We start from the raw sequence: 11,317 nt of genomic DNA, 5'->3' as shown, positions 1-11,317 counted from the left end.
TGTACTAGACCAACCTGCGATCGTTCTATTGAATGGGCACATGGAAGTCCACTGCCAAAAATAGCGAGAACTAACTATTTCACAACAGGCGTCGCATGAAACATATGATGATTAGTATTTGTTTCGGCTCAATCCAAAAACCAAATTAGAAACTACTACCAAGACTATACAGAATATGCGACTGATGTCTCTTAGAAGAGAGAGAGATCCTCAGATTTGTGTTTCAGACTGTTTCTACGTGTTTTCTGTCTTTAATTGTATATAGTGACCTTTGCTTAATTTTCGACATTTGTACCGCAAATGTAATATCCAATACTACCAGATTTTCCTACAACCATCAGAAGAAACAACAAAAGATTAGGGTTTAATAGCTCATTGACAATCACAGGAATAGAGATCTGAAGGTAAATTCTCGTTTAACTTTCCCTTCAGCAAGTGACATACAAAATCTGATGACACAAAAAAGCGAATTTATTCCATAAATCCTTTTACTGCTGATATCAAATATGGCAATGCGCTTTTGCTGAGACATTCCCACCAAATTTTACAATATAGTTCCGTGTTTCGCCTATTAACTTCTTTATCTTTTTCTTCTAACTTGAGATCTCTCCTCTTCAATGCTGATCTCAATTTCCTTCATGGCCCCATATAAACCTTTGTCCAAATTAAACACATAAACCATGAACAGGACCTCCCCTTCAATACATGTCACCGTTCCACACTAAAATATCTTCCCCTATAGCAGAAGTTCCCAAACTGGTGGGCGCGCCCCCCTGGGGGGGGGGGGGGGGGGGGCGTGATGATGTTGCAAGGCGGGCGCGGGTGGAGCTAGCGGTATAAACCTAATATTTCTTTTTAATATCGATATTTTAATAAAAATGAATGTGCAGGTATTAATGGTAGATTATGGTGCTAAATGCAATCGTTTGCCGTCCCACTTCCCGCAATCCTATCTCAATAACCTATCCTAGAACATGCAGCTTTTGAAGATCACGTTTAGAATGTTACGTTTAGAATGTCACACACAGAAACTCTCAAAATTACGAAGGAGATATGCATTAATTGTAATATATCAGATTTGTAAACAACTTACTTCTGACAATTGGAAAACAGGAAAGTCTGGTATTAACTATTCTGTACATGTGTACACATGAACTGAAAGTAATCGTGTCATAACGTTTAGCCGTAGTAGGCTACGTTCATCAGAGTAATAATCATACTGCGTAACTGCAAAAATGCCGTTTTATTACCATGTCAACCCGCGGTTCCCCATGTGATGCGATTACAGTGACTAATATACTGTATACGCTTCAAATTAGCTGGCGGGTTCGTAATTTGGACGCCAGGATTATGCCCTTTGTCACCAGAAAAATGTGCACGACGTGAATGCAAAACTAGTACAAGTGTTCGTTCTGAGCAGAGTACTTCACGCCGTTCTGGAAACATTGTCGCGAGTGCTAACAATGAAACAAAACCCAGCTAGGTAGACAATGAAGTCCATTAGTGAGGCTATTTTTTTTCTTCGAACGGTCAGTACTACAGCTCTTTCATTCGGATTACTAATCTGACAAAACATATTTTGCTTCTGCCTTTTTGAAATACACCATAATTTCGTTTCAAATCGGTGTACGTTCTTCGCTGCGACAATGGCTTCTTTTGGTGCGAGTACAGAGATAACTGCCTGGCACTGTGCAGTTTCCAGCGATGTGTGAGGCGTATCCATGACCTTACTTAATTACTGTGAAATTTGACAACCAATTCATTGATGTCATCTCAGAACTTATAGCGTTTCGTTTATAAGTAACGAAAGATAGTGGCCCGAAAACGATTTTCGCATATAACCCCAGGCTGCACTGCTCAGAACAGCACCGCAGAACAGGTAGCAAACCCTTAGGGTGCCTGTGGGCAGTTTCCGCCCTAATCCGGGAAAAGCCCGTTTCCCCCAGCGTGAGCCCTGCTCGGCCACCAGGTCGCAGACAGTACACCGACTTCCTGCGCTGCGGCTGGGCCTCCCCGTTCTTCGCCCCACTCCTCACAGGCAGTCACCTGAGGTGCCGACAGACGACAGTAGCTTTCCTTAGGTACGTATGAGCAGTTGCCAGCGGGCTCCTGCGCATGCGCAGAGCTGAATTCGCGTATGAGCAGTGCCTTCCTCCCGCTTCTGGCTACTTGGAGCGTCGCTGTTTGGTGTATGAGCAGTAGCAGCAAGTAGCCGGAAGCTACCCGGAAAAAATTTTCCTGGCGCCTGCCAGATTCGCGCATGCGCAGAGCAAGCTGAGTTATGGGAGGGGTCCTTCCCCACGTGACCAGTGGCCGTATCTTCGTTTACAGCTCCCATGTGAAATGAAAACAAATCAGATTTCTGTGGCCGGGAGCCATCACGTGAATTAATATACATTCTCATAACCATGAAAGACCAAAATAAGTTAGTAGTTTCAATTTTCTGATTTTATATTATTTCCAGGTTATTAGCAATATTAATGTCGTAATGAAGCTATTTCTGTCTGTTTTATAGAGAAATTTGCTTCAGTTAATTTTTTTACCCCCGAGGCAGTTTATTTGAAACGAAGTGTTTCATTCCGCGCTATTGGCTACTTTCAACCTCGTTCAATTTGAAGTGCAAATTTTCATTTTCTGGGATGAATGACGTTATACCATAATAAAGAACCAAACATGAGAATACAGTACTGGACCTCCAAGAAAATTGGTATCACGAGATCCACATGAAAAGCTGAATATTAGGTACTTCAGAGTGCATCTGGACATAGAAATGTGCAATTAGAGCGGAATAGAGCATTTTAGTACGGTTTATGAAATTCCGATGCTGCTGGAGTAGTATCTGATGTACTGTTCCTTGTATGACACTGTAAGATCTGTTAATGATTATATACGTACGAACATACGTAAACATTGACTTGAAGCTAAGTAGGCAAATTTGGTCAGTAGTTTTGAACTAAATATTTTGTTTCAAATGTAATGACAGCTGTAGCAGAATTTTATAGATCTACGTTCTGTGAAAGTGTTTTTCGACCACAAGGCACTTGTCTAGTACTTCCTCTGGGCCTGAAGTTATTTCTTAATTTGTGTTTACGTCTTAAATTTATAGAATGCCACTCTATGCTAAATTTTAGACTGGCAGCATACCATGTTTTATCGTTTCAACTCCCCACATGGCTTCGTATTTATTCCTAGAGTAGAATATAAACTGTCAGTTGTACAGTTTCTTGGCCTCACAGACAACCATGTTAATTTTTTTACATTTTGAAATAGTCATGAAACTTAGTGTCCTTTGTTCCGGTGTAAGCTACACAAGAAACTGTCTTTTTTTGTTGCAAGTAATTTGTATTCCATCTTAGTAGCTTTTCGCAGTGATGTGTAGATGTAAACTTGTTGGAAATGCTACATAACAATATTGCAGAGTACGAATTAAAAAAAATCTGTCAAAGTCACCCCTTAGCAAAATTTTATGGTACTTCGAGCTGTGGAGTCTAATTTTGAAATGACTCAAAAGCCAAGAACTGCTTCCTTATTTGCATCCTTTATCTGTGTGGGATATGATAAAACAATTGCTCTAAGTACAACTCAGTACGTCCTCTCAACATGCCGCACGGGCGGCACGGCTAAACATCGTCACGTGATGCCCCTCCAGAAATACGACGAAAAGCGTATGAGCAGAGCAAGCACCAAGCACGGGCTGCCTACGTCATCGTTGCTGCGCATGCGCAGTACAGCCTGTTGTCTGGCGCTTTCTGGTAACTGCTCAAACGAACCTCTTTATTTCAGTTGGTTGCTTGCAGTTGTTGACACATCTGATGTATTGGATTTTGCTGAAATCACGTTGAATCTTTCACAGTTGTGCCTCAGTAAAATCAGTGTTAGAGCGAAATTATACTGTTAACTTCTTGTTTTCGTTTTACTTCACCATGAGTGTCGTGAAAAGACGTAAATATAATGATTATATCAAATACGGTTTTGCTTCTATACAAAAAAATGGTGTTGACCAGCCGCAATGCGTTATTTGCTATGAGGTATTGAGCAATGATTCCATGAGACCTTCGCGTCTGGAATGCCATTTGTGGATAAAGCATGGTGCATTGAAAGAGAAGCCGAAGGAATTTTTTGCTGCAAAATGTGATAATTTGAAACGGATGAAGTTAGACACTGCTGGATCCTTCGCTCAGACATCAGAAAAGGTACTGGAAGCGTCGTATGAGTTATCGCTACTTATTTCAAGGACCAAGAAAAGTCATATTATCGGAGAGACACTAGTCAAACCCTGTTTGTTGAAACCTGCTGATATCGTTCTTGGGTCAGAAAGTAAACAAAAACTTTCACAAATCCCGCTTTCTGACAATACTGTGAAACGTCGGATTGATGATATGGCCGAAGACATACAAAATCAATTAGTTACGGCCGTCAAACAATCTCAGTTTTTCGCAACACAGACGAGAGTACCGATGTTGCGAATTGTTGCCAACTGCTAGCTTTCGTTCGCTATATAGAAAATGAAGCAATTAAAGAAGAGTTGCTGTTCTCTACAGAGTTAAAGACAACTTCAACAGCAATTCATATAGTGGCAGCCGTCTCTGAATTCTTTTGTAAAAATGAGTTCTCGTGGCAGAAACTGATAGGCGTATGCACAAACGGCGCCCCATCAATGCTTGGATGTCGCTCAGGATTCGTGCAGATGGTCAGAGAAAAAAACCCTACTGTTACTGCTATCCACTGTGTAATACACCGTCAAGCATTGGCAGCTAAGACACTTCCAAAGGAACTGAATTATGTCTTAAAACTGCGCATCAAAATCGTGAATCATATTAAAAAGAGTGGGTTAAATTCCAGGTTATTTACGGCTCTTTGTGAAGACTTGGGAGCAGAGTATAAAACACTTATTTCATACAGAAGTACGCTGGCTCTCAAAAGGAAATATGCTATGAAGATTATTTGAACTACGAGACGAAGTGATGCAGTTTTTGGAAAATAAACGAACTGAATTGTATGTGGAATTTAGAAAGCCCGGTGTTCATGTTGCATTGGCTTATCTGTCATATTTTCGAATCTTTAAACACATTGAATTTGAAATTACAAGGTGGAGAGTCAAACATAATTTTTCATCGGGATGCGATCAAAGCGTTTACTGATAAGTTGCAACTATGGAAAGGTAAAATTTTAGCCTGCAATTATTCCTGCTTTCCCGGTTTGTCTGGAATCCTGGAAGATGGCCGATTTCACAACGATTTTAAGGATACTGATACTAAGAGTAAAATATTGAACCATTTTTCAGCACCTCATTGATGAATTCGAACGATATTTCCCTAACAGTTATGATAAAATTTATTATAGGTTAGCGATGGATCCATTTCACGTTGACGTGGATGTGTTGCCAGACAGACTACAAGAGGAAGTCTGTAGCGAAGTATGACTTTGAGAAGATGGATAAGCCTTTATTTTGGGTGAAATATCTCACGGTGTATCCCAGCACAGCAGAACAAGCACTGAAACTGTATTTACCATTTTCAAGCACTTGTGCGAAAAAGCATTTTCAGCGGTAGTGGCGATAAAAAATAACCTTAGAAGCAAACTCAGTATTGGCAATGAGTTGCGCAGTTTCTACTATTCAGCCAAGAATTCAAAATCTTGTAAAAAATATGCAAGCTCATCCTTCACATTGATTTGTTTCTTGTCATATGTGTGTGGAAATAATACTTTTATAATAAATACGTCACATTTTAAAAGAACTTGTTATTTTTCTCCTAATTATCCTTACATGTAGGTAATACTGTAAAATTATAAAAAATTATATTGAAGAAACAATATAAAATCAACGTAGTGAAGCTGATTTAAATATAAATACTGCGTGTGATCCTTATGGATTCTGATGTTACGTGTGGTATGTTATTTCAACTAATAATAGTATTTCTTCCGAATGAAGACATAGCCAAAGTTTATCCCAGGTATGGCAAGCGAAGAGTAGTCCTAAAATCGTATACCGGTGAAGAAATGGTGTGCAGCAAGGGAATGTAATCAAGGTAAGGAAGTTGTTTTATAAGTTCTGTGTAGTCTGCAAAATTATTTCGTAAAACTTATTTTTTATTTTTTGTCTGGGTCTGGGAACTGGGCCTTTGTCGCCGTTCGCTAACTGTCGTCGTTGACATAAACGCCAACCTATGCGCAATGACAATGGGGAGCGCTATAGGCGTACAAATTAGCGATGTCAACACCGTGACTGAGTGACTATTTTTGGTAATGAGTGAAAGTAATAAGCTACACTCAAAATAATGGCCCGCATCCACTAATCTGCAAAGGTCGCAAATATTTTTCCTTGTTTACCAAGGACTTTCTTTACTTTAGGAGTGGCTCATATCACTAGACTAGACTGATGACGTGATAACTGCGACTCGATACATTAACAGCCCACCATGTTACATGACGTCACCATCACAAATTTTTCGCCAGCCGGAGTGACCAAGCGGTTCTAGGCGCTGCAGTTTGGAACCGCGCGACGGCTACAGTTGCAGGTTCGAATCCTGCCTCGGGCAAGGATGTGTGTGTTGTCCTTAGGTTAGTTAGGCTTAAGTAGTTCTCGGTAAGATTGTCTGCCGCGAGTAATGAGTATAATTGGCAGGGGCACTACGAATGTAGTGTGTGGATATTAAGATGGGAATGTGGGATTCACAGGGAGCGTTCAAGGGATAAATCCCGGCAGTCGCACTATCCTCTGTGCCCTCGGTGGTTAAGTTCTAGGGGACTGATGACCTCAGAAGTTAAGCCCCATAGTGCTCAGAGCTATTTGAACCAATCACAAATTTTTGAATAGTTTCTTAATTTTTTTTGTGGGGGGGGGGGGGAGGGGGCGGCACGGAAGTTTTCTTTTCGGCAGAAGGGGGCGTGACAGACAAAAGTTTGGGAACCTCTGCCCTATAGGCTGGGTAACCATAGATGGCACAAATGCAATATCAAGGAGTCCGTATCCCAGTACGCATAGGTTTGCGCGCACTGCGTAATTGCACACATGATGCAGTGAGTATGTTCTCTATTGGCAAAATTTCTCTGCCTGTAAGAAAAAAAGATGTCCAACAAGGGTCATTAGTTTTATGTGCCTATCCGTCACCAATAGTGTCGCCGTTCAACAACAGTGTTCCGTAAATCTGAACGTTGACAATTTAATTTAATTTACTATTAGCACACTTTCAGATCCAGAATGAAATATTCACTCCGCAGCGGAGGATGCGCTGATATCAAACTACCTGGCAGATTAAAACAGTGTGGCGGACCGACACCCGAACTCCAGACATGTGTCTTTCGTGGGCAAATACTCTAACAATTGAGACCGTTACTCGTGCTTGGATAATTCGGTTGATAGAGCACTTGCCCCCGAAAGGCGAAGGTACCGAATTCGAGTCTCGGTCCGGCGCGAAGTTTTAATCTGCCAGGAGGTTTCTGTAGTGTTGGCAGAAGAGCCAACACTGTTTTTCTAGAGGAGGCCCAAATGCACGCGTTTAATTACACGCTGACTGGCGTTAGGTCTCGAACAGGTCAGAGAAATAAGACTAGCAAGACAGGAGGTAACTGGTAGAATACTTAACTTTAATCCACAATTGTAGAACATCTCTCGTTACGGTACATGCTTCATAATATTAATTATCAATTGATTACGGCGCCTTGCTAGGTCGTAGCAAATGTAGCTGAAGGCTATGCTAACTATCGTCTCGGCAAATGAGAGAGTATTTTGTCAGTGAACCATCGCTAGTGAAGTCGGCTGCACAACTGGGGCGAGTGCTAGTACGTCTCTCTAGACCTGCCGTGTGGTGGCGCTCGGTCTGCTATCACTGACAGTGGCGACACGCGGGTCCGCCGTATACTAACGGACCGCGGCCGATTTAAAGGCTACCACCTAGCAAGTGTGGTGTCTGGCGGTGACACCACAGTTTCAAAATCCGGTGTTAAAATTAAAATTGGTAATCAGACAATATACCACTTAGAAACTGGAGAGTACAACACATTACATATTTTACCTTCATAATTTTTAGATGTGGTCTTGTTTTATCCGATTTGTCGTAAAATTTTATCAATTTAACCAAGACAGTGCCGAACTTCACTGAAGAATGAGATACATACCAAATACAATTAATGAAATTGAAAAATAGGAAGCAGAAAGTGGATTTTGTAGAGAATTTTAGGTCTTTCATCCCTCCCCCCTCCATTTTAAGGAGAAATGTTTGATATTACAGCTTAAACAAGAGTCAAATTATTAATAAAGAAATATGATGAATGTATGGATCCGCAAAGCCAAACAGTGTTACACAGAACAATTCTGGGTGAAGCAATCCATATTTGCTCTATGGCAATTTGAAATCTTGCAGTTACTGAAAGGACTGCACGAGGAACAATTGCCAAATGATTTTAATCTCTCTTACGCACTATTTTGAGTAAGCCTGGTGCAGGAATTTTTATTCAACGCTACTTCGGCGGCTCCCGCGTGTCAGTTTTACCACCGTTTTCGTTTTTCGCAAGCAGTTAATTAACCTGTGCAGTGGCGCCAAGGGCGACAGCTGGTGCCGGTGGTGGGTCACGAGGCTGTAGCCTCCGAAAAGCTTTGAAGACAGCGGGGCGCCGCATTTTTTCTCCTCTCTGAAGCTAAGTGGTAACGCACAGTTGGTGAACATAGTTTTCTGCTGACCTGGAGATGGTTAAGATGCTCTTGTGTAGCTATGTATTGCAATTTATATAACAGATGTATTGCAATTTATATAACAGATGTATTGCAATTTACAGGGTGTTTCAAAAATGACCGGTATATTTGAAACGGCAATAAAAACTAAACGAGCAGCGATAGAAATACACCGTTTGTTGCAATATGCTTGGGACAACAGTACATTTCCAGGCAGACAAACTTTCGAAATTACAGTAGTTACAATTTTCAACAACAGATGGCGCTGCGGTCTGGGAAACACTATAGTACGATATTTTCCACATATCCACCATGCGTAGCAATAATATGGCGTAGTCTCTGAATGAAATTACCCGAAACCTTTGACAACGTGTCTGGCGGAATGGTTTCACATGCAGATGAGATGTACTGCTTCACCTGTTCAATTGTTTCTGGATTCTGGCGGTACACCTGGTCTTTCAAGTGTCCCCAAAAAAAGAAGTCACAGGGGTTCATGTCTGGCGAATAGGGAGGCCAATCCACGCCGCCTCCTGTATGTTTCGGATAGCTCAAAGCAATCACACGATCATCGAAATATTCATTCAGGAAATTAAAGACGTCGGCCGTGCGATGTGGCCGGGCACCATCTTGCATAAACCACGAGGTGTTCGCAGTGTCGTCTAAGGCAGTTTGTACCGCCGCAAATTCACGAAGAATGTCCAGATAGCGTGATGCAGTAATCGTTTCGGATCTGAAAAATGGGCCAATGATTCCTTTGGAAGAAATGGCGGCCCAGACCAGTACTTTTTGAGGATGCAGGGACGATGGGACTGCAACATGGGGCTTTTCGGTTCCCCATATGCGCCAGTTCTGTTTATTGACGAAGCCGTCCAGGTAAAAATAAGCTTCGTCAGTAAACCAAATGCTGCCCACATGCATATCGCCATCATCAATCCTGTGCACTATATCGTTAGCGAATGTCTCTCGTGCAGCAATGGTAGCGGCGCTGAGGGGTTGCCGCGTTTGAATTTTGTATGGATAGAGGTGTAAACTCTGGCGCATGAGACGATACGTGGACGTTGGCGTCATTTGGACCGCAGCTGCAACACGGCGAACGGAAACCCGAGGCCGCTGTTGGATCACCTGCTGCACTAGCTGCGCGTTGCCCTCCGTGGTTGGCGTACGCAGTCGCCCTACCTTTACAGCACGTTCATCCGTCACGTTCCCAGTCCGTTGAAATTTTTCAAATAGATCCTTTATTGTATCGCTTTTCGGTCCTTTGGTTACATTAAACCTCCGTTGTAAACTTCGTCTTGTTGCAACAACACTGTGTTCTAGGCGGTGGAATTCCAGCACCAGAAAAATCCTCTGTTCTAAGGAATAAACCATGTTGTCTACAGCACATATGCACATTGTGAACAGCACATGCTTACAGCAGAAAGACGACGTACAGAATGGCGCACCCACAGACTGCGTTGTCTTCTATATCTTTCACATCACTTGCAGCGCCATCTGTTGTTGAAAATTGTAACTACTGTAATTTCGGAAGTTTGTCCGCCTGAAAATGTACTGTTGTCTCAAGCATACTGCAACAAACGGTGTATTTCTATCGCTGCTCGTTTAGTTTTTATTGCCGTTTCAAATATACCGGTCATTTTTTAAACACCCTGTATATAACAGATGTATTGCAATTTATAACAGATATCGCCCCTTCAAGGTTTTGAACTGACTTGCAAATCTCTGAGACAACATTGCGTTGACTGTGTACAGTTAACCACACGGCTGTGGTGCCTAAGAACGTTGCTAGTCAGACTGGTATGTCGACAACGATACGAAAACAATATTTGATACATTTTGTGCAAGTAGTGTTTCACAGCCTATGTATTTGGAAAATGAAAAGATACAACTGCCAGGAACCTGCTATGTGACTTAGTCAACGACGATGAGGATTGTTATCATCTAGTCGAGCCTAATTAAATCATGAACATACTTGACCTCTTAGCAACAAATAATCTTGAGCAAATAGAGAGCATGACGGATACAGAGATTAGCGACCACAAGATGTAGCGAGACTGAATTCTGTAACGTGTGAATGCAAACGAAAGTACATATATTTAAAAAGTGAAATAAAAATTCGCTTGACGCCTTTCTAAAATTTTCTACATGCCTCCCAGTGAGACTACAGATGCCGATTATGCTATCAAACTTTGTAGTTGAATGAAGTAAAGGGAATATCGCAGCTTCCCAGCAGTAATGTCCTCTTATAGAAAATGACGCACGCCTTTGTCAGGTGCGGAGGAAAGAACTAGTCGCTGAACTGTACTATTTCTTTGGCACAAAATGGGCATATCCAAGAAGAGTCCTTGCGGTGAAATATTAGGCCTTGTTTTATATCAAAATCTAAGATACCTGTATACTGCAGTTTCCATATCCCTCGAACTGGCGATGGCAACGAAGGAATTTTTGTCTTCCTTAATGGAAACCAACAATCTCTTCAACAGAGACCAAAACTGAGCATCTCCTAGTTTTCCTGTCATTGAAACTGGGGTACGTGTAACCATCCTCATTTCAAGAATATGGGACCGAGCGGATTAGCACAGTGATTAGCACACTGGACTCTCATTCGGGAGGACGACAGTTCATATCCACGTCCGGCCATCCTGAGTT

The 11,317-nt window shown here is 41.8% G+C and overlaps 1 non-coding gene across 1 annotated transcript; it reads right to left on the bottom strand.

Annotated features, from left to right (window-relative positions):
* Positions 1–8,269: 8,269 nt before the first annotated feature.
* Positions 8,270–8,396, bottom strand: LOC126485645 (small nucleolar RNA SNORA79). Its single transcript, XR_007588060.1, has one exon. It is a non-coding gene; the product is annotated as a small nucleolar RNA SNORA79 (small nucleolar RNA).
* Positions 8,397–11,317: the final 2,921 nt, after the last annotated feature.

Source organism: Schistocerca serialis, chromosome 6 (assembly GCF_023864345.2).
Source record: "Schistocerca serialis cubense isolate TAMUIC-IGC-003099 chromosome 6, iqSchSeri2.2, whole genome shotgun sequence".
NCBI classification, from domain to species: Eukaryota; Metazoa; Arthropoda; class Insecta; order Orthoptera; family Acrididae; genus Schistocerca; species Schistocerca serialis.
This window is presented reverse-complemented; position numbering and strand designations above follow the sequence as displayed.